Source organism: Monodelphis domestica, chromosome 2 (assembly GCF_027887165.1).
Source record: "Monodelphis domestica isolate mMonDom1 chromosome 2, mMonDom1.pri, whole genome shotgun sequence".
NCBI classification, from domain to species: domain Eukaryota; kingdom Metazoa; phylum Chordata; class Mammalia; order Didelphimorphia; family Didelphidae; genus Monodelphis; species Monodelphis domestica.
The window spans coordinates 243,353,230-243,376,346 of record NC_077228.1 but is presented as its reverse complement, the minus strand read 5'-3'; the positions used below and the strand labels follow the sequence as shown (position 1 = coordinate 243,376,346).

General features: G+C 36.4%; 1 long non-coding RNA gene across 1 annotated transcript in view; it reads right to left on the bottom strand.

The window, feature by feature from the left end:
• Positions 1-10,843: 10,843 nt before the first annotated feature.
• LOC130457274 (uncharacterized) overlaps positions 10,844-23,117 on the bottom strand; it is a 53,013-nt gene continuing 40,739 nt past the window's right edge. Inside the window, exons 2-3 of the long non-coding RNA XR_008916462.1 lie at positions 12,577-12,795; positions 10,844-10,917 (exon numbers count right to left, since the gene is read on the bottom strand). This is a non-coding gene — a long non-coding RNA (uncharacterized LOC130457274). The remainder of the gene's footprint in view (positions 10,918-12,576; positions 12,796-23,117) is intronic.

The window sequence follows — 23,117 nt, the reverse complement described above, 5'->3', positions numbered from 1 at the left end:
GGCTACACCCCATGCCTGGAATATTCTCCTTCCTTCCTATTTTCCTAGAAAGCCCAACTCAAGACCCATCTCTTAACAACCTTGGCTTCCTTCAACCTTGCCATTTCCTACAGGAGGCCTACCCAGGATCTCTAGTCATTTTCTCTTCTAAGGTTATTTATCTTCTATTCTTATGTATCTTCCTTTTTTCCTACATATTTACATATCTATTCTAAAAGGATGGGAGTTCCTTGAGAACAGGAACTCTTTGTGTTTTGTTTTTCTTTTTTTGTATCCTAAATCAGAATACAGTGCCTGATCCATAGTAAATATTTAATCAATACTTTTTATCAATTGATTTGTAACTTTTAACATGTTATGCCCCTGTTTAAGAACTATACAGCAACTGGTGCGGGTATGACAACTCATCATTCCAGGGTCTTTTTTCACTGACCTCATCTTAACTATGAACTTCAAACCACATCAACAGGATTGTTACATACTTAACTATATTTCTGAAATCATTCAATCTTATTTCTCATCACTTCCTGATGTAAAAATGGAGACTTGAATCCAGGACTTCAATCCTCAGAAGTCCTTGCTCCACTTCCCCAGAATGCCCTCTAATCTCACTGAAAGCTCACCTGGGCTGAGAACGAGATGGGGTATTTAACCTGGTTGTGAATAGGCTCTTCCCCTTTTTCTACTTCCACTTCGGAGCACACATGGCTCTCCACCTAGCAGGCAAGATGTGAGTGGTCGTGAATAGGCTCTCTGGGCCTAGACATGTGCTTTTCTTACTTGTGTTTTCTTTATATTTTAATCTTCAATAAACCTCATAAAAATTATAATACTCCTTGCAGAGAGAAACTAAATTTCTTCCTGCCTCAGTTTCCTAAATTTTAATCTTTACACTGCCAAAGTGGTTTTATTAAAATTCATGTCTGAAAAACTTTTTGTTGAATCATTTCAGTCATGTCTGACTCTTTGTGAACCCATATAGGATTTTCTGGGCAAAGATACTAGAATGGTTTTCCATTTACTTCTCTAAATCATTTGACTGATGAGAAAACTTAGGCAAACAGGGTGAAGTTACTTGCCCAGGGTCACATAGCCAGTAAGTGTCTGAGGCCATATTTGAACTCAGGAAGATCAATCTTCCCGACTTCAGGTCAGTACTCTCTCTATCCACTTTATCCAATTTAGCTGCACTAAAGCTATAAATTGAAGCAAAGGGTGAGTCAAATACTATCCTCCCCATCCTGAAAGACAATAGCAGTAGCAACAGATTATAATGGAGACAAGACCAAATAGAGTCTCTCTATTCTGTCCAAGAGTCTGACTTTTTGTCCTTTGGGATTTTCTTAGCAGAGACACTGTAGTTGTTTGTCATTTCCTTCTCCTTCATTTTATTTATTTATTTATATTTTTTATTAAAACATGTAGAAACAATCTTTCACAATTATTTTCTGATATTTTGTGATTGAGATTCTCTCCCTTCCTCCCTTCCCTGCCTCTACAAGGCAGTGAATAATCTGCTATAGTGTTATACCAGTGCTTTCATACAGTACAGATTTCCATATTCCCCATGTCATACTTAAAGTCACATATCACATATACAATTAAAAAAACTCATGAAAGAAATAAAATGAAGAATGGCGTGCTTTGATCTACAATCAGATTTCAACAGTTCCTTCTTTGGCTGTATTTGTTGTTTGTTTTGTTATTATGCACCTCTTGAGGCTATCTTGGAACCCTGTTTTGCTGATAATGGTTTAGTCCTTCACAACTAATCTATCATATATTTCTGTTACTGTATATACTGTTCTCCTGGTTCTGCTCACATCACTTTGCATTAGTTCATAAAAGTCTTTCTAAGCTTTTCTGAACTCATCTTGTTCATTATTTGTTATGGTACAACAGTTTCCCATTACAATCACTTTTTCAGCCATTTCCCAATTGATGGAGACCCCCTCAGTTTCCAATTCTTTGCTACAACAAAAAGAGATGCTAAAAATATTTTTGTGCAAGTAGCTCCTTACCCCCCATTTCTGATCTCTTTGGAATACAGAACTAGTAATGATATCACTGAGTCAGAGGATATTCAATTTTATGACTTTGGGGGTATGATTCCAAATTGTTCTTCAGATTGACTGTATCAGTTCACAAATTCTATCAGTAGTGCATTAGTGTTTCAATTTTCTTACATCCCTGCCAGTATTTATCATTCTCTTTTTTGGTCATATTAGCCATTCTGATAGATATGAGGTGGTATTTCTGAGTTTTAATTTTCATTTCTCTAATCACTAGTGATTTTATAGCATTTCTTCACATGACTATAGATAATTTAAATTTCTTCATCTGAGAACTACCTGTTCTTATCCTTGAGGATCCAGTTCATTTTATAGATGAGGAACTGAAATAAATAGGGTTAAGTGACTTGCCCAGGTCTCACACAGCTAGTAACTGAGGCCAAATTTGAACTTAGGAAAGTAAGTAGTCTTCCTGAGTCTGGAGACAAATTGAACCTGGGTCACCTAGCTATCATATCATTGCCCTATGGATGCACAAGATGTGTCTTCTTGGTAGTGTCAACTTGAAATCTAGAAACCCCAAGTTTGTAGCAATTTGAAATCTAGAGACCCTCAAGTTTGTCCCTGTCACATGAGAGTTTCACCTGGAGGGAAAGTCTCAGACTCACAGGTTTCAGACTAACAATAGACCTTAACTTACTTGGTGGGGCTAGCAGACTTAATCAAATGTTAAGTACCCTTTTTGATCTGGTAGTTTATCCCATGGTACCAAAGTCCTTTCCCCGGTAGCCCAGTCCTAGGCTGGATCTTTCCCTTTTGTATCCTTTGTAAAACATCAGCCTCTCTCTGATAATCCTGTCTTGAACTTTTTATTTCCTGGTAGCCCTGGTGATGTTAATCAATCATGCTCCCATGTCCTCAGTTCCCCAAAAGGTATATAAGTTCCCCAAATTCTATTGTTCTTCAGAGCTATTATCTAGCATGGTGATACTTCTAGGGATACTGTGGTCAGAGTGCCAGGCCTTTGGCTCTGTGTGGTTTGGGACACTTGACTCTATGTAGAGGCCTAAATATTGAACACTATCCCTCTCCTGATTAAAGACTTGGTTTTTCTAACTATTTAATAGTACTGTTTTTTAAAGGTTAACAGCATAATTCATATAGTTTTTTAAAGTTAGCAAAGTACTTTATATGCATTACTCATTCCATCCTTAATGCAACTCTAGACATAGATATTTTTTTTATCCTACTCATACAAATGAGAAAAAAAAAGAAGCTAAAAGAATTGCCCAAGGTCAGTAAGTTAGTCAATAATCATTTATTAATCACTATTTTCCAGGTATTGTTGAAGTAGCCCCAAAAAGACCAAAGATGGAAAAATTACCCCTGTCCCATTTTTAGGGGACAGACCTGGCTTCCCTTCAGCCAGGAGATCAAACTGTTTATGTAGATAACAATCTGGCAGGAGACAAGGAGAAATTTCAGGAATATCAAAGAGTCAGGGAACTGCACAACCCCCCGGGATGGACTTCTTGTCTCCAACATAAAATTCCTGCATTAAGATCTGTTTATTGTCAGATAAGAACCTGTATGTGTAACTTGTATCTGTAACTATATAACCTGTTCCCTAATGCCGAACCTGTGCAGTATTCCATTAGGGAATTCTGTCCCGGCTGATAGTTTCTTTATTTCTCTCTTTTATTAATAAATTATGGTTCCAATAATCAATATTTTAGGTGTTTGAACTCATTTGTGTAGTGTCCCACTTCATTATGTTAAGTGCTAGGGACACAACTATAAGCAAAAAGATAAGTCAACATCCAAATCCCGTATTCTATCACTGAACCTCATAGTGAACCCAACTTCCACATCATACTATGCTTTATAAGTTTCCAGGCTCTGAACCACTAAGGACCCCTTACCTCAACAACAAGTACTCCTTAAGCAAATACAATAAATGTTTATTGTTTGACTAATTCCTAAAAATGAACTCTCTATACCAGGGAAAGTAGGTTATTGCTTATTCCTGCTTTTATTACCTGGCTCACACTTATTCCTCTGCCTGGAAATTGCCTTCTCTCCTTCTCAGGGTCTCCTACTACTCTGGCTCTTTTCTCATCCTTACCCTAACTATAATTTCCCATCTTCTACTTTTTTACCTCCTCTCTGTTTGAACCATAGATCTTCTCACTTTTTCCTTCCTCCTCTCATTCTGTCTAGACCCCTACCTGCTTCAAAATATCATTGAGCACTATAAGGCAGCTAGGTGGTACAGTGGATAAAAACATAAGCATAGAGTTAGGAAGACTTATCTTCCTGAATCCAAATCTGGCTTCAGACACTTTGGAGCTGTGTGACCTTGGGCAAGTCACTTAATCCTGGTCACTTCAGAACCTTATCTATAAAACAATTTAGAGAAGAAAATGGCAAATCATTCTAACATCATTAACAAGAAAACCCCAAATGACTGAAACAATTGAACAACAACTATAGTAGTGGTAAAGTAACAGCATAATAGGTATATTGTGGCATGAAAGGCATTATGGAATAGTTGGTCTGGAAACAGGAGACCCAGATATGAATCCCAAGATTCATACTTACTAGCTGTATGCCCATAGACTCTATATGCCCAAACTCTACTCTTTAGTTTTTTCATCTGTAAAATGAGGGCAAGGGAATTACACTACTATCTTAAAATATTGTTGTTAAGAAAATGCTTTGCTAATCTCAAAGTTCTTTATAAATTTGTTAATATCAATAATCAATATCATTTTACTGAGCATATTTTTAGGCATCAAGCTTAAAGCCATCTTAAAAAGTTAGCCTCACTATGTGAGGCATCCACTAGATGGCAGTCAGGTCCCAAAAGTAACCAAAACCTCTCCTTAGGGTGGAGTTCCATGTGCCCGTTCTGCAAATGCCCCTTACCATTCTCTCCATCTGCTCCCTCTGGCCCTGACTGCCCTAGTCTTTCATTCACTTATTGGGTTCCAGTATCTATGAGCATATCCCGCAATCTTGTGAGATGTATTATATACCCAATGCTTCTGACCAAACCAGAGAGGCCTGGGGAAAAGGACAAGCACATTAGTGAACAGACTCGAATAACAAAAAAAGAATTTAGGGCAGGATAGAGTCTAACTTATCTTCTTCCCTCCGCTTTTTTCTCCTCTGCTTAACACTCCATAACCTCCATAACACTCTGCAAACAGCAATTTTTCATAAAAAGGCAAATAAATATCTACAGGAGTAGGGTGGATCCCTGACATCCTCCAGAGGAAATCTGCCAAATTAAAATACCTTAGCCAAAGGGTCCCTGGGTGACCTCCAAAGGAGGATTGGGCCTGGGAAAAAGCATATGTGAAAGCTCTGGGGTCATATGAGAAAGGTGCCCTTGAAGGGAGTGTCGGCAGGCAAGCACTAACTATGGTAGCAGCTGCAGAGAAGGCTGGAGGGAACTCTTCCTCCTGGGGCTGCTACATTCCATTCCTACTCCAGTCTGATTTGAGTAATTATTTTACATGGCTTTCCAGGACATTGAGTAAGGAACAGAGCTCCCCTGCAGCCTTAATCCCAGAGCCAATACCCTCTTCTCACTTATCATCCCTCTGCCTAGAGAAAGAAATTTCTCACATTTTTTTCTGAGTTTGGTTGTTGTCATAAGTCTGATATAGAGCAATCCACCTCTGAAAAGTGTGGGGATAGGGAGGGTCTTCTCTGAAAAGGATTAAATTCTAAAAACTCATTAAAATCTCTATTGGTCTTTCTCATAGATATTGGAACCCAACTTGGTCAGAAAAATTATCTTTCAAACAATTGATGGTGATTAGGCAAATATATTAGGAGGGCTCCTCTCTCCTTTCCCTTAGCTTTTAGCTTCCTTTATCCCTCCCCTTCCCTTCTTTTTCACTCTCCTTCCTCCCCCCATTTCCATTTCTTCCCAGTCTGGGGGAGACAGATTAATAGCCACACCCATCTGCTGCCAGAGTTCTTATTCCCTAGTCTTTACTGAACCTTCCAGTCTTGTGGATATGGATTCTAGGTTGCTATTTTCAATTGGAAACATTTATCAAGTGCTTACTTTATGTCAGACACTGTGCTAAACTCTAAAAGGAGATTAACTCCTTTTTCCACCTACCAGGGCACATACTTTCTTCTCTATTTGGGGTAGTAATATCTTATACACAAAGAGGATCCCTAAATGTCCAAGGATAGATTTCACTATGCCTGTGAACTTGGATTGGGGAAAAAATTATATCTATATTTTCACTAGACTCTTAGTAAAATTTAGTACTTCCTTTAAATGTGACTAAAAATACTCCTATTTTTCTGAGAAGGGGTATATCAACTATGTCACTTCACTACATCATACATCATATGAAACATAATATATATATCACATATCATAATATACCAAATAGGTCTATGACACACAAAAAATCCCAAACTCTAGGAAGATAAATGTTCAAACACTCCAGTCAAGATGAATATCCTGCCTTCTTAGCAACCACAGCTCCCAGGAACACTTCTTAATAAGGTAGATACTCTCCCCAATCTGTCCTCTAGACAGTCAATGGTAATTTAAAAAAAGATAATTTGTAAATATCTCTTTCTTCCCTTATCCTACTTCCTAATTCTTAGAACTTCTTGATTACCAAGTTTAAGGCAGAAGCAAACCAATTCCTTAGAACCCCTCAGATACCTGGATATCTGTGATTCTCTCATCACTTGAATTTAATTCCTTGTTACTCTGGCCTGTTGCTTACTCCTCTCACCCCTCTTAAAGCCCCCATACCATTTGCTGTCCTATATACAGACCATATTCTCTTTTCTGCCCGTCCCTCAGCAGCTCAGCACATTCTACATCTTCCCTAAGCACAAATATCCCCAAGCCAGCAACACTCTAGCACCCTGAAGTTATGCTTCTAGAGTTGTGTTTGAAAAATCAGGCCTGCCTAGGTTTGAGACTAATATGCTGCCCCACCAAATCTTAGATACAAATTTTATAGAGACGCTTCATTCATATTTTAGGAGCTCTAGACAGCAGTGGGGAAATTGGTCCGAGATTCTTAAGTAGGTTTGTCCCACCACCCTAGAGAAAAGTTAGCAAAGGGTTAATCCATTAGACAATATCCTGGTGAGCTCATCTTTGTTGGAGCCTGCTCAGTAAGTGGCCAGGAGTATCTACACACTGACTCCTTGTGAGGCTTCTTTGGATTGAGAGTATTATCAGAAGATCCCCAAGAGAAAAGTAAGTTTCCTGTTTTTCTTGTCTCCTGGGTTTTGAGTGCAGTAAAAAGGAGTGGCTCCTCTATTTCCCTCTCATCCTTCCTATTTCCCTGGAGATATAGAAGGATTCTAACTTTCCTTTGGCTGAAAATGCTCTGTTCCCTGAAGCTGGCAGCACATTTGCCCCAAGCTGTCCCCCAGAGGCAGGAGAGGTATGCAGAGGGAGTATAGGGAGCTGCACAAATTGAAGGACCTGCACCATTAGGAGTGGCTGCTAACAGCCTGCCAGCTGCCAACCAGAAAAGGTGCCCCAGTGGAATCTCTAGCAGAGAGTGAGATCAACCAGCCAGCTCCCTGCTCTAATCATGTACCAGGGAGAAGGAGAGATGCATGTGAAGAGGAATGTTCCATCAGCAGCAGTGGGTGCCCACAATAATCCAGCATCCAGTGTGGTTTCAGAGACATCCTTCTAATTCCTGGAGGAGGTAGGAGTATAATGTCAGAGGGGAATGACGATGGGAATGGATGGGTCAAAAGGAATTCTGGTTGGTGAAAAAGTAGGTAATCAGACCCCAGGTATTCTCTTATGGGTCTGACCCTGGCACTAGATTTCTGTGGACATCTTAGAGCTTTGATCAATTTTTCAGTTGAACCTCCCAATTCCCTTCTGTTCAAGAAGCCACTCTAGGAGGTATGACAGACAAGGTACAGAGATATGCATTTCACATTCTGCTTGAGAAAAATAAGAAACTATCACACACCAAGAGGCACAAAGAAAGAAGCCAGGCCGGATAGATGGAGTTCAAGTATTGTATACATGGGAAAATAAAATATTATTGTATTTTGCAAAGCTAGGTATTGTTCCAGATTGCAAAACTTTCCCCATTATACTCCTGGGCAGCAGGCTGGGCAACAAAGGTGTATAGTTTTAGGAAAGAGAGCAATACTAGATTTTTTTCAGGTTGGAAACTGATTTCCAGAAACTTTTTCCTTGAAATGTTCTTCTTATTGACAATGAGCAAAAGATAGACTTCTATGGGGATACAGAAACATACTGAAATAGGGCTAAACTCTACATTTTATCTGTTCAAGTTCTGCTTCTCTTATGTAAAGAATGACCTGCCACTTAGCTTTCTCTTTGGTACATGGGAAGAACTGAGTGTGAGATAGGAAAAATAGGTATTTCTTTGGGAAAGAGATTACTTAGTTAAATCTGGTGGGAAAAGGGACTAGGAAAGTGTAAATAGGGAATAGGGCAGGGATAATAGGTAATTGGCCACTTCTTTAAAATGTTAAAAAAAGGTAACCCAGAACTCTTTCTGAAACTTAACTTATTTCCATGCTATTTTTTTTCTCTTTTTCATTTCTTGCATTCACTCTCTGTCCCTTCTTTTCTATTTTCCTCTAGCCTGGCCTCCTTTCCTGGGAACAAATACCTTCCCTATCTCTCTTCTGCTTGGAAAAAATGATCTACTTTCAATTCTTGTAACTCCCAGAATAGCCCTGTTAGAAATCAGAGGTCTAGCTGTAAAGGGTTGAGGTTAGTGTATGGGAGAAAGGAGAGGAAGAGGTCCGGATAATTCTAATTCAAAGCACCACAGGTGACATACCTTTAAAGTGCTCACACTTCAAAATGGCCTTTGTGGTATGAACTTGAGGTATCAGAGTCTAATCAAACCTCTGATAAATATGTATATGGAAGGTCTCTGAGAGCAAAGAAGGAAGGAAAGGACAGAAACAATTTGGATCTTATAATTTTGGAAAATGTATGTTGAAAATAATTACAAAGTAATTGGGAAAGAAAAATATTTGGGGCAGTGATGATTAAAGTAGGAGAAAAGACTATTGGATAGGAAGAATTATTTATAAAGACTTTTGCCAACTAGAATCCTACCCATTTGTCCAAATTGCTTCTTGGGCCACAGTTTCTTCACCTGTAAAACAAGATTAGAGTCGATAATCTTTAAAGTCCCTTCCAATTCTGAATCTGTGATGCTACTCAAGCTGCTTTAGGAACATTACATAATTAATCAGGACATGCTTTCTCTTCTGATCAAGTCAAATAAAACTAAACTAAAGGATCTGGCAATATGTGCAACTGACTGGAAAAAAAGCAGAGAATAAATGAGCATTTCTTTCTCAACTGCCTCTTGTCACTTTTCTCTTTAGACCAGGAATCTGCTCAAGATCAGAATATATTTCTCTATGAGGAGAAGCTAATAGAATAAGTTAGTGATGCCAAACCTCTGTGGTCCTGGTTCTCCTTCCTTTGGACCAAAAATACTTAAGTCTGAAACCTGAAACTTGAAAGTAAAGGAACTACTCAGTATAACTTTTGATATCCCCCACTTAATGTCAACATTATAGAAGAACCCATGGAATTTTGTGAATATTATTCCCATATCTAGCAGGAATGTAGAGACTATATTTATTCTTGTTGAAATCCTCCTCTTCCTTCTAGGTTCAGTTCAGATGCTGACCATCTACCACTCAACTTTCTCTCAGTAAAGCTTTCTTTAATCTTGACCTCCACCAATCTTTATTCCTCTCTTTTTTATCTTTTGTTTTTATTTCATTTTGCCATTTTTCATCTTTACTTGTATAAATTCCTACTTTTGTACTAATTCCTTCAATTGGTAAAAGCAAATTGAAGATATTATTTAAAAAAAAAAGGTTGTGTGCTTTGTAAAATTTTCTGGAGTATGCCTTATTTTCACCCCACTAGTTTATAATCTCCAACCTTCAGTCATTTGAACTTCCCACATGAGGATTCCTTCCTTCCACTCAATATGTATTTTATATGATTCTACTTATTTACAAGTTATTGCCCCCATTAGAAATTTAAGCTTCTTGAGGACAGAGACTCTTTTTTGGTCTTATTTTGTATCCCCAATGCTTGACATCATATCAAGCACATAGTAATCACTTGACAAATGGTTGATGACTGATTCATTGATTGATTTCAACACATTTTCAAATTATTTTATTCTTTTATCTATTCATTATTTCAGAAATATTTAGTATGTGCTTCCACTATGGTAAGCATCATTTGGGGATTCAGACATGAATATGCTATAATCTTTGCTCTCAAGAAGCTTATAATCTGGCAAGTACACATACACACACATATATAGATACATACACACATATGTAGACATACAGTGGTGCCTTGATACATGAACACCTTAAGTCACTAGCAATTTGAGATATGAGCAGTCAAGATTGGGACATTTTGCTTTAAGTCACAAGCAGATATTTGAATCATGAACTTCCACCACCCTCCATTAGATAGCCTGCCAAACGTTTGGTTTCACAAGTTACACAAGGCTGTCTCCTTTAGTTTAGTGCTCATCTGGCCAGGCGAGCATCTGTATTGAATTGCTTTGCTTTCTTCTTTATTTTTGTCTTTATTATCTGGTTTTGGGGCAAATTTCTTAACTTTTATCCATGGGTCCTGATGATGGAGGAATTGAAGGAGTTACAGCAGCAGCAAATGGTCTTTAGTGGGGAGGAGTCTGAGGTAGATAAGGTAATTAGTACAAGTGAGATTAAGGAAATGTTGAGGATATAGGAAAAATTTAAACAATTTATTGAAAAGACATACCCAGAAAAAGTTGCAACAGGTCCTGCGTTGGAACTGTGTGAGGATGTTTTTTTCACATGTTATCGTAGCATTCTGAAAGGGAAGAAGAAACAAATTTCAGTGGAAAGGTTTTTGTTGAATCGGCCTTTAAGTGAAATTGAGGAATGTGTGGCAAAACAGCCAAAATTCAATGAAGACAATTATGATAATTATGTAAACAAATAGCAATTACACTTAGCAATAAAGTTACATATGTCTAAAGTTAATTTTGCATTTAAATGTAGTGTTAAGTGCATAGAATGTTATGTTTAATGATAGCACATGAAATAAAAACCTTCTCCACCATCATAGTTGCCTGACTTTGAAGGTAAATAACATTTCATAAGCAAATTTATTTCTTTACATTCTTTTTCTTGTTATCTGTAAATATATTTATTTGTTATTCATAAAGTACATTTTCATATTTAAAAGTATGTAAAACAAGAAATTTGTGTGTTTTGGGGGGACCAGAGCAAATTTGCATTTACATTAATTGAAATGGGGAAATTTGATTTGACACCTGAGCAAATTGAGTTATGAGCTTGGCCATGGAATGGATTAAAATCATGTGTCAAGGTAGCCCCATTACATGCCTTCAAGTATCAACAATTTTGCTATATTGCTTTTGTCAAAGACTTGAATTTGTTCCAATGAGAACATTAAGGAACATTTTGAGTATAACTCATTTTGAGTTGGCTTCTAAGAGAAGTTGGCTTCCTTGAGAAATAGCCAGAGAACTCAGAAAACCTTACCACTTCACAATAAACACAAGCTGTAGCCCAAAGCTCACTTCCACAAGCAAACTTCAGGTCTTTGTCAAGTAAGTGATATTTATTATACAGCTTCTGGTGCACTAATAGTGATGGGCTAAAGGACTGAATTGCATTGTTTCCCATTCTTCCAGCCACCAACACCAGCTCCAAGGCCAAGAGTTGCTTGTAAACCCTTGGACACAAGACTACAGCAGCTAAAGGTTGTATTACTTTACCACCTAAAATATATAAAACTATGCTACTGTTTTTTATTAGCTTCCTATTTTTTTAATGTATCACTGATAATGTTTTTTTAGAGTTGTACCCCATTTTCCCCATAAGTTCTGTGGTTTCTATTGCACAATTTTTATAATGCAGTATTTTTTATGGGGAACATATGTCAAATTACAGCAGAACGAACTATACCCAATCTCTATCTTAAAGCAATTTGCTCTATATGCATATTTTTTAAATACAAAGAAATATTGAGAAAGGGAAAAATGTTAAACTAGTTCAAGAATCCAAGTAACTTCATTGAACTAGATATATCACTAGTTAAAAGGAACCATGATCTTAGAAAAAATTGCTAAGAGACAGCAGAGGTTAGATACAGATATTTGAATATAATTCTACTGCTCTCTCCATTTTATCTTATTCTTATTTTTATATGTCAGTTTCAGATTTACATGTAATTGTATATATGTATATATAGATGTACATGTATAAATGGACATAATGGCATGATATAAGTATGTTACTTGTGTATATGTGTGTATGCCTGTATGTTTACTATGTGCCAGGCACTGAACCAAGCACTAGGGATACAAAGAAAGCAAAAGCCCATCTCAGTCTCCTTGACAGTAAGAACTGGCTCTCTCTAGCACATAGTAGGCACTTTATAAATGATAGTCAACTATTTCACACACACACACACCCTTTGAGCTAAGCCAAACTGACTTACATAGAAATGCATCTGACATTCTACACCCTAATTCTTCCATTTCATCCAGAAGAGATCACCATTTCTTTTTCAGTGGGTCAGAATTGATCATTACAATCATATAATATTTGATTCCATTTTGGTGTTCTTTTCATTATTTTAGTTATTGTCTATTGTTGTCTTCATTCCATTTTTCACTTTCTTTCCATATTTTCCTGAATTCTTCATATTTGTTGAAACCTGAAATTTAAATGCAATAATATTCTATTACAAGGGGCAGTGAGATGGCACAGTGGATAGAACACTGGAGCTGGGATTAGGAAGGCCTGAGTTCAAATACAGCCTTAGACACTTACTAGCTATGTCACTCTGGGAAAGTTATTTAACTTCTATTTGCCTCATTTCCTCAATTATGAAATAGGGATAATAATAATGCTTATCTTGCAGCATTGTTCTGAGACTCAAATGAGGTGTTCCTAAAGCACTTAGTACACTGTCTAGTACATAGTAGGTGATATATATATATATATATATATATATATATATATATATATATGGTTTGTTTTTATTATTGTTACATAACAATTTGATCATTTCTATTTTTTTAATCATCTTTGTCAATTTGCTGAGTGAGGAAAGCACCACTGTTTTGAAAAGCATTGCTCTCGATCATTTGGAGCTGTTTTTATTATGGTTTAATCAATTAACAAGTATTTATTAAACTCACCTAACTCATTTCAAACACCATACTAAGAATTCAAAGCTAAGGAAATAAGATTATTCTTGAAAGTCATTCAAGGAGATTTCATTCTATATGGAAAGAAACATATGTGTTTACAAAACAAATTTGAATATGTGAAACTACATACAAAATATGAAGGCAGGGACTAGGCTGTAATTTCATTAGTAGGAAAAGCTTTATAAAGAGACTAATCTATCAGGGAAGGCCAGCTCTGTGTTGGCAATTTCCATTCTTCAAAAAATGCCTAGATCATTGAGAAATTAACTATTTGCCCAAGGTCACATAAGCAATAAGTGACAGAGGTGGTACATGTACTAAGGTCTTACTTCAAGGCCAGCTCTTTCTCCCAAACAACATAAATACAAAGTAATGAAGTAGGAGGTGGGAGAGAAACATGCACAAGCAACGAAGGAGATTTGGAGAGGCTTCATGTACTATTTTCACTTTCTTCAAAAACTATTGATATTTTTGGGTTACTTAACTATTTTATCTCCTATCTACTCTTCTCTCAACCAAATTTCAAAAGAAAGGGGGCTAACCTCTTTCTATCAATATGGTAAATATTGATTTCCTGGATGGCTCTCAAATTTAATTATCTTTTAAGTCAGCAGGGTGGGATCCTAGAGAGAACATTACTCAGGAAATATGGGCTCTAGTCCCAGCTCTACCATTAACCAGCTACATCAACTGAACAAATAGTTCTTAAATATAAGGTAGGTTCTATGAATGCAAGGACAAAACAGTTCCTGCTTCAAGGAGATTTCCTTTAGCTGACCCTAGACCCAAAAACCCAACCAACTTTCAATCTATATTTTAATTTATATTTTTTGCTTTTAATATCCCCTTTATTTCTGAATATATCACTCCTTTGCCTAAAGAATTATTCCTTGGAGCAGACAATAAAAAAGACCGGAGGGGCAACTATGTTGCTCCGTGGATAGAGAGCCAGGCCTGGGACTAAAAGTTCTGAGTTCAAGTCTGGCCTTAAGATACTAACTAGTTGTGTAATCCTGGATAAATTATATAACCCCAATTGCCTTACTGCTCTTCTGCCTTGGAAATAATATTTAGTATTATTCAAAGATAGAAGGTAAGGGTTTGGGGGGTGGAGGGAGGAAAAGGAAAGCAGATCAGAAAAACTAACCCATGTATAAACCAGGTTTGACAGTATAGTATACATACTCCTTCAAAGAGAAATAATATTTTTCTCATCTGCTCTTTAGAACCAAGTTCAGCTATTTTATGTAGTGTTCTTGTTTGTTGTTCAGTCATTTCAGTTGTCTTAGTGACCCCACTTATGGTTTTTTTGGCAAAGATACTGGAGTGGTTTGTCATTTTACAGATAAGGAAACTGAGGTAGATAGGGTTAAGAGACTTGCCCAGGCCAGGGTACACAACTAGTGTCAGGCTGGATTTGAACTCGGGTCATACTAAGTCCAGACCCAGAGCTCCATCCACTATGCCACCTAGCTGCTCCTATAGTGTTTGGTTTTAGATTTTTCTTTTTCTATCCATTTACATTAATCTTTTCATTAGTAAAAAAAAATCACAATTCTATTTATTTCATCTTGTATCAGTTACTATGTTTTCCTGTGCTTCTCCATATACTTCTTATAATGTAGAAACATTCCATAACATTTATGTGCTCCAATTTGTTTAGCCATTTTCCAGTTGATGGGAATCTGTTTTGTCTCCATTTCTTTTTCATGGTTATTTAATTTTATAGAGTTATTGGATACCACTTTAGGAGCACTCTGTGCAGAGCTATAGAAAAATGCAAAAGAAACAAAGCTAGATGTAGGGATAAATATGTAAGTAGAATGTGAAAAACAGATGAAAGAATATGACTCTAACAAGTTGAGGAGACAAATGTAGTTGAATAACTGCAATTCTTGATACTTCCCTCTGCTCAGACGTCTATCATTATCTATCTGTCTATCTAGGGTCTTGTCTGGGGGTTGTTGATTTTTTCTTATGGTTATAATTTTTCCTCCCTAATATAATTACAATGCATTTTAATGTTTAGAAAATGCTTTCCTCACAACCCCTTGAGGTAAGTTTGAGCAATTTATTAGGGTTTTTTTGTCTTTTTAAATAATTTATTGATTGATTTAGAATATTTTACCATGGTTACATGATTAATGTTTTCTCCCTCCCCTCTTACTGGCAAGCAGTTCCACTGGGCTATACTTGTATTATTAGTTGCTCAATTATTATCTCCATTTCAGAGATGTGGAAACTGAGGCTCATACAATTTTGAAGTTGCTTGCTCATGGTCACATATTGAGTAAGTGTTGGCTCACCAGAATTTGAATACAGGGTTTGTGATACCAAGTTCTGCATTTTTTTAATTTATAGAAAGTTCTTTCGAAAATAGGATGGGATAGTGGAACAATTATTGGTCTCCAAAGTTGATGATGATGCCTCAAAGCAACTCTTAACTGCCACTTTCCAAACAGTATGATCTCAGGTACCTCTCTAAGCCTCAGTTACCTTGGCTATAAAATGTAGAAAATAGTTCTTACACTAGGATTTCCAGACCATGTTACCAACAAAATAGAAAACTTTTATCTCCAACCTCTGAGAACTCTAAAAAGATCTCTTCTGAGGAAGAATTATGAATAGAACTAAATTAAATGCAGCTATCTGTCTTTACAAGCTGACACCAAAAGCAATCAATAAACATTTATTGTTGTTAGTCGGTTCAGTGACCCCATTTGGGGTTTTCTTGGCAAAGATGATGGAGTGGTTTACCATTTCCTTCTCCAGCTTCTTTTGCATTTGAGGAAACTGAGGCAAATAATGTTAAATGACTTGTCCCAGATTATACAACTAAGCAAGTACCTGAGGCCAGATTTTAACTTAGGAAGAGGAGTATTTCCTAACTCTAGCATTCTATCCACTAGCAAAGTTACAAGATATAAAATAAGTCCACATAATTTATTTACATTACCAACAAAGCCCATCAATTAAGAGATAGAAAAAGAAATTCCATTTAAACTAACTGTAGATAACATAAAATTCTTGTGTATCTAATGTACCAATATAAACCCAGGCATATCAATACAATTACAAAATACTTGCCCATTTGTTAAGTCCCTACAACTTGCCAGGCATTGTGCTAAATCTTCGAGATACAAATAAGAAAAGAAAGACAGCTCCTGCCTTCAAAGGGTTGGGGAAGACAATACACAAAAGAAAACGAAAAGAGTTAAGATGAGTAGCAGTTAATGCTAAAAGAGGTAAACTGGAAAAGTCTAAGCCCTTTATAAAAGGAAAGTTTAGGAAGAAGTTTTTTATTCCCAGATGATGAAATGTCAGATGATGACCTTATACTGGAAGAGACATGATGTTTTTGGAATCAAAACCAGAAAGAGCAGCTGATGGAAAATGGAAGCTGATGGGGGGGAAAGACAATAATAGGCTGATAAATTAACAGCAGGGAGGGCTAATCCTTAAAACACACACTTATCAGTCCCTCTCTCACTACTTCCTCTATGCTTTGTCAGAGACCATAACACTGGCTTGTGAAATCTGTCTTCTCCAGCAGATTGCTCCCTCTATAAATCCTATTCCCTCACTTATCTTCAATCCCTTATCATCTATTTATTGCTTTTCTGCTACCTACAAACAAACCCAAGCTTATTCCATATGGTTCTTCTCATACTATTTCACTTTGTGATCTCATTAGTTCAGATGGATTCTCTGTGCTCACATAATATGATAGGGTTTTTAGAAAGAGGAATATATACTTCAAAAGATAATCTCAAATAAACAAGGAGGGGGACTGCACTATCTTAGTCTCTGAGCAGGGGAAGAGGTTTAGGTTCATAGCTTAGCTCAGTTCTTATGGAGCAGTTCCAAGTCCAAAATCACTCTTAAACTAAAGCCCCAAAGCATCCTGGCTTCTCAGAGGTTCTGTGGTGGGAAGATATGCTCTGCCTACAATCCTGGCTTTGTGGTCTCCATGTCTCTCAGTTTCCTGGAAACCACCTCCAACACCTAAAACAGGACAAATAATACAAAGCAGAAATAAACACCTTTAGGCCTATTTCTTGGAACTAAGGTAAAAGAGAAAAGCAAAGCAAAACTTTTCTCCCAATCATTGATTCTGTTTTATCTATGCTAGGCATAGTAGTCAAAAAATGACATAAGAGAGACAACTTGATCTCACCCATTTTAAAAACAGGAAGGCAATCAAAGGAGGCTATACCACCCACTTGGATAGGGACACTCCAAATTAGGCAAACTGAGCATGCTCAAAGATGTTAATATTCTCAATAAGATTCTCAGCTGTTCTTATCTAGTCCTAACCTTTCTGCTGATAACCAGTCTTGCATTTTCAATTGTCAACTAGATATCTTGAAGTGAATGTCTATATATATTTATATAATATGTTTAAAACTGAACTCATTATATTTTTACCCTTCCAAACTTTCTCACTATTGTTGAGAGTATTACCATTCTCCTAGTCACCTAGGCTTATAACCTAGGTGTCACTCTAGCCTCCTCATTCTTTTTTACCCTCCTTATTCAATCTGTTGCTAAGGCTTGTTGATATTATCTTCATAATATCTCTCTCATTCTCCTCTCCTCCAATACTACTAGAACTCTGGTACAGACAGATCCTCACTAGCTCACATTTGGACTATTGCAATAGCTTGCTGGATGGTCTCTGTTCTAAGCCTTTCCCCATCTCAGAGGATCCTCCATTTAGCTGTCATAGTAACCTCCCTAAAACACAGGTCTGACTATGTCAGCTCCTTTCTCTCTTTTTTTCTACTTTAAAAGTGTTTATTTTAGTTTTTGTAACATTCTTTTTTTATTTCAAGTTTCATGTTCTCTCTCTCCCCCTAGATCCTCACCTACCCATTAAGAAGGCATGCAATATCATACCCCTTATACATGTGAAGTCATATAAAGCACATTTCCATGTTAGCCCTGTTGCCAAAATAAGGGGAAGCAAGAACAATAATGAAAGTAAAAAATAATAAGCTTTAATCAGTACTCAAGCATACATGGGAGTGGGGATATTGGGGGGGGGGAGGGATCTGAGTGTCCCAATGAATTGAGAGCCAGACTTAAAGATGAGAGTTTCTGGGTTCAAATGTTTTCTCATATACTTCCTGACTGTGTGACCATGGGCAAGTCATTTAACCTAGCCTTACTGTTCTTCTACCTTGGAACCAATACACAGTATTGATTCTAAGATGAAAGGAAAGGTTTTTTTTTTTAAATAATAATACATCTCTCTCTCTCTCTCTCTCTCTCTCTTTCTTTCTCTCTCCTCTCTCTCTCGTGTAGGATAACACTTTTCATCATGAGTCCTTTGGAATTCTCTTGGATCAGGGTAGCTTATGACAGTTGATCATTGTTACAATAATGCTGCTACTGTGTACAACATTCTCTGCTTCTGCTCATTTCAATTTATATCAGTTTATAAAAGTCTTCCCAGCTTTTTTGAAATCATCCTGTTCCTCATTTGTCATATCACAATGATATTCCATTACAAAAACATACCACAACTTGTTCAGCCATTCATGGGCATAACTTCAACTTTGAAAAAAGAGCAACTACAATTATTTTTGTATATATAGATCCTATTCATTTTTCTTTGATCTCTTTTGGATACAGACTTAGTAGTGGTAAAGCCTTTAGAGAATAGTTCATTGTTCTCCAGAATGATTGGACCAGTTCACAACTCCACCAACAATAATACATTAGTTTCAGAATTTTTCCACATCCCTCCCTCCAATATTTGCCATTTTTGAGAGTGAGGTAATATCTCAGGACCATTTAAATTTGCATTGTTCTAATTAATGGTAATTTAAAGCATTTTTCATATGATTATTGATAGCTTTGATTTCTTTTGAAAACTCTCTGCTCACCTCTCTTGAACATTTACCAACTGAAGAGTAGTTTCTATTTTTATGAATTTGGCTCAGTTCCCTATATATTTGAGAATTGAGGCCTGTATCAGAGAAATATGTTGTAAATTTCCCCATAAGTTTCTTGCTTTCCTTTTAATTTTAGCTCCATTTACTTTGTTTAAAGCCTTTTATGTTTAATATAATTAAAATTATTCATTTTACCTACTATGATCCTCTTTAGCTCTTATTTGGTCATAAATTATCCATATCCTCATCCAAAAATTTGACAAGTAAATTTTTCCATGATCCCATAATTTGTTTCTTATATTGTCCCATTTTGACCTTATCTTGGCATATGTATAAGTGTCACATGTAGGTCTATGCCTAATGCCAGATAACTTTCCCATTTTCCGAACAGTTTTTGTCAGAGTGAATTTTTGCCCTCAAATCTTGGATTTTTTAGTTTATCATATATTAAATCATATGGTCATTTTCTACCATATATTGTATCCCTAATCTATTCCACTAATTCACAATTTTTTTTTCTTAGCCAATATTAGATTGTTTTGATGATTACCACTTTGTAATAAATTTGAAATCTGGTAGTGCTGGGTTGCCTTCCTTAACATTTTTTCATTGATCCCTTTTATATTCTTTTCCTTTTGTTCTTCCAGAAAAATTTTGTTATTATTTGTTATCTTTTTGTATCTCCTACATAAAAACTATATGCCAAATCTAGGCCTGTGCTGCTGTTTCATCACAAAAAAGGAAAGATATTGGGAAATATATGTTTATAAAACTGATAGAATGTTGATGCCTAATGGTTTGAGAGGAGGATTTGCCAAGTGTTGCTGGCTCCTGGAAATATAAAATGCCTGCTGACTCAGTCTCTGTAGATTTTTCAGGCATATAGGAAAAGCATCAACTGTTGGTAGTCAGCCCAAGTTTTAGGAATGGCCCAGTTAAGCCCTACTAATTTCTCTAAAAGCAGTAAAAGCACCAGAACCTGCATCTGGGACAACTATAATCTATCACTACAACCCAAAGTATCTCTCCAAAAAGACTATGCTCTCCATATTTCTCCTTTATTCACTGCTAATGCCATTCCTCCCTGCCCTGTAATGAGGGAGTCATTTAACCTTCTTATACATCAGTTTCCTCAGCTTTAAATAGAAATTGGTCTAGATGGCCTCTAAAGCCCCTGCCAGTTCTAGATTTATATTCTTATGTTATCTTCTTCCTTTCCTCTCACTGCAACAATTTGACCATCTTTTCCATTATGCATGTTTTCTCTTTCCTCCTCTGACTCTTCTTTATTGCTTTTTCTTGGTACTCCTCATACCTGATTATTATTATAATAATAAAATAATAGCATGAATATAGCATTATATGGTTTCCAAAGTGCTTTACAAATATCTTATTTTATACTCACCTGGGAGGTAGGTGTTAATTTTTAAAAAAGAGGAAACTGAAGCATATGTAAATTAAGTGACTTGACCAGAGTCCCATAGTTAGTAAGTAACTAAGGTCATATCTGAACTCAGATCTTTCTGACTTCAAGTCCTATGTTCTATTGCCAATATATCACCCATATTTTATTCCTTAGCTCATTCACTATGTGAATAAATCAAGACTCTGTCCTGGACTTTCTTTCTCTCTCCGATTAAATGATTTCATTAGCTCCCATGAGTTTATTTATCATCTGTAAACAAATGATTCCTGGATCTATATACCTAGCCCTAGTCTTTTTTCTCAAATCCAGTCCTGCTGATTAGATATTCTAAAATACTATAGAAATAGTAAACTCAACATGTATCTACTTAACTTCTAAACTTTCTCTTTTCAGTAGAGGGCACCATCATCAACCTAAGTTCACAACCATGTTATTATTCTCAATTCCTCACTCTAACTCATCTCATCCATTCAATGATTTGCCAAGTCTTGTCAGTTCTATCTCCAGAGAAACTTTTAAATTTCTCTGCTTACTGACTACCTTTCAAGATCAGATAATCATCACTGCTTGCCAAAACTACAGCAATTAACTTTCTAACTGGTGTTTCTCAAATTGCTTACTTTTCTAATACATCTGCCTACAGAGCCTGCCAAAAAGTTTCTCTTAAGGTGAGTGTTTGACTATATCACTTCCTTATTCAACAAACTGCTGGTTCCCCACTGACTCTGGAATCAAATGTAATTTTCTTTATTTGGCATTTAAAGCCCTTCACAACTTAGCTCCTACTACCCTTCCAGGTTTATTATACATTGCTCCCCTTCGTGAATTCTATGACCCAGCCAAACTGGTTTTTCTCATGTTTCTCAGAGTCAATTCCATTTTCTATCTCTGTAATTTTGCATTGACTATCCCCATACCTAAACTATATCTTCTCCACACCTTTGTCTCTTAATAACTGTTGTTTCCTGAAAACTCAAGTGCTACATTCTAGACAAAACATTTCCTGATTCTCTCAACTACGAATGCCTTTCCTCTCAGTTATCTTCCATTTATTTTGTAAATACATTTATGTTATCTCCTTAAAAGGAAGGTAAGATCTTTGAGGGCAGGAACTTTTTCACTTTTTTATATTTGTATTCCCAGATCCTAGCACAGTGCCTGGTGTTTAGTAGAAAACTGATAAATGCTTATTAGTTGATTGAAATAGTTCCCTTTTCCCCATGCCTTGTTCTTCTAAGTGACTCTTAAATCATGCCCACAACTCCTTACACTTCTCTTTGGGATCACATTTTAAAATTAAAACACAAAGCACAGGACCAGTGATCAGTAAGACCGTGATTCTAGTTCTAGCTTTCACATTCACTAGGCATATGACTGAGCAAATTCCATAACTTTTCTAAACTTTAATTTTTTATCTGTAACCTGGAAATAATAATGATACTTTCTCTCAAAGTCATTATAAGGAACAATGTCATCATTAATCAGCAGTTATTAAATACCTACTATATGCCAGGTATAGTCTTAGGTTCTAGAGATACAAGACCAAAATGAAACAGTCTGCACCCTCGAGGAGCTTACCTTCTATCAGGAGAAACAACATATGAAGCAAAAACAAGATAATTCAGGGGAAAGTTGCTAGCAACTAGGGAAACTTAGGGAATCCTCATTGTAGGAATCAATGCTTGAGTTAAGCATTGAAAGAAGTTAGTCATAATTTCTAAACACCAGTTTTAAAATCATAAAATTCTATGTAAGTATCAACTTTTGGCATAATGTGAAATATGGATCTTTTTAAGGCAGTCATGTCCCTCCCCTTAAAAAAGTGAGGTCTGCAAGTTTTCCTATTTTCAGTGTCCAATTAATGCTTGGATAGTACAAAACATTCCACTAGAAAATCTGAAATGATCTAAAATTACTCTAGTCCAAATTTCCTTAATTTATATTCATTTGACCAATTTGAAATATGACTTATTCTACCTAGATTATCATGTATTTCTGTTCTTCAGGATGAAAATGTTTGTTAAGCAAATTAACAGTGTAAACAATCAGTGAAGATTGTGCCTATAACCTCCTTACAACACAAAGTAACCCTTTCATGGCTTCAGATAGCCATGTCTCCTTGTTGACAATTAATTTCCTATAAAATGATGGGATTTGACTAGATAACCTCAGAAATGCTATTCAGATTTAGGATATGGACTTCCATTCAATCCTTTGTGAGCAAATACCTGCTAACCCAATGTAACTATAGCACCGAAGAAGGACTAGGTAGAAACTAGGAAGCCTGAGTCCTAATCTTGGTGTGACCTTGTGGAAGTAATCTAAATTCCCAGTTTCCTCACATGTGAAATAAGGAAACTGGATAATATTATATGTGGCAAAAATGCTATATAGTGGAAAGAATGCTGGGCTTCAAGTTAGCAAATTCCTGGTTCCTAATATTTCCTGTGAAACTGTTGCTGTGGGCAAGTCATTTACTTCCCCCTCCCCACCCCAA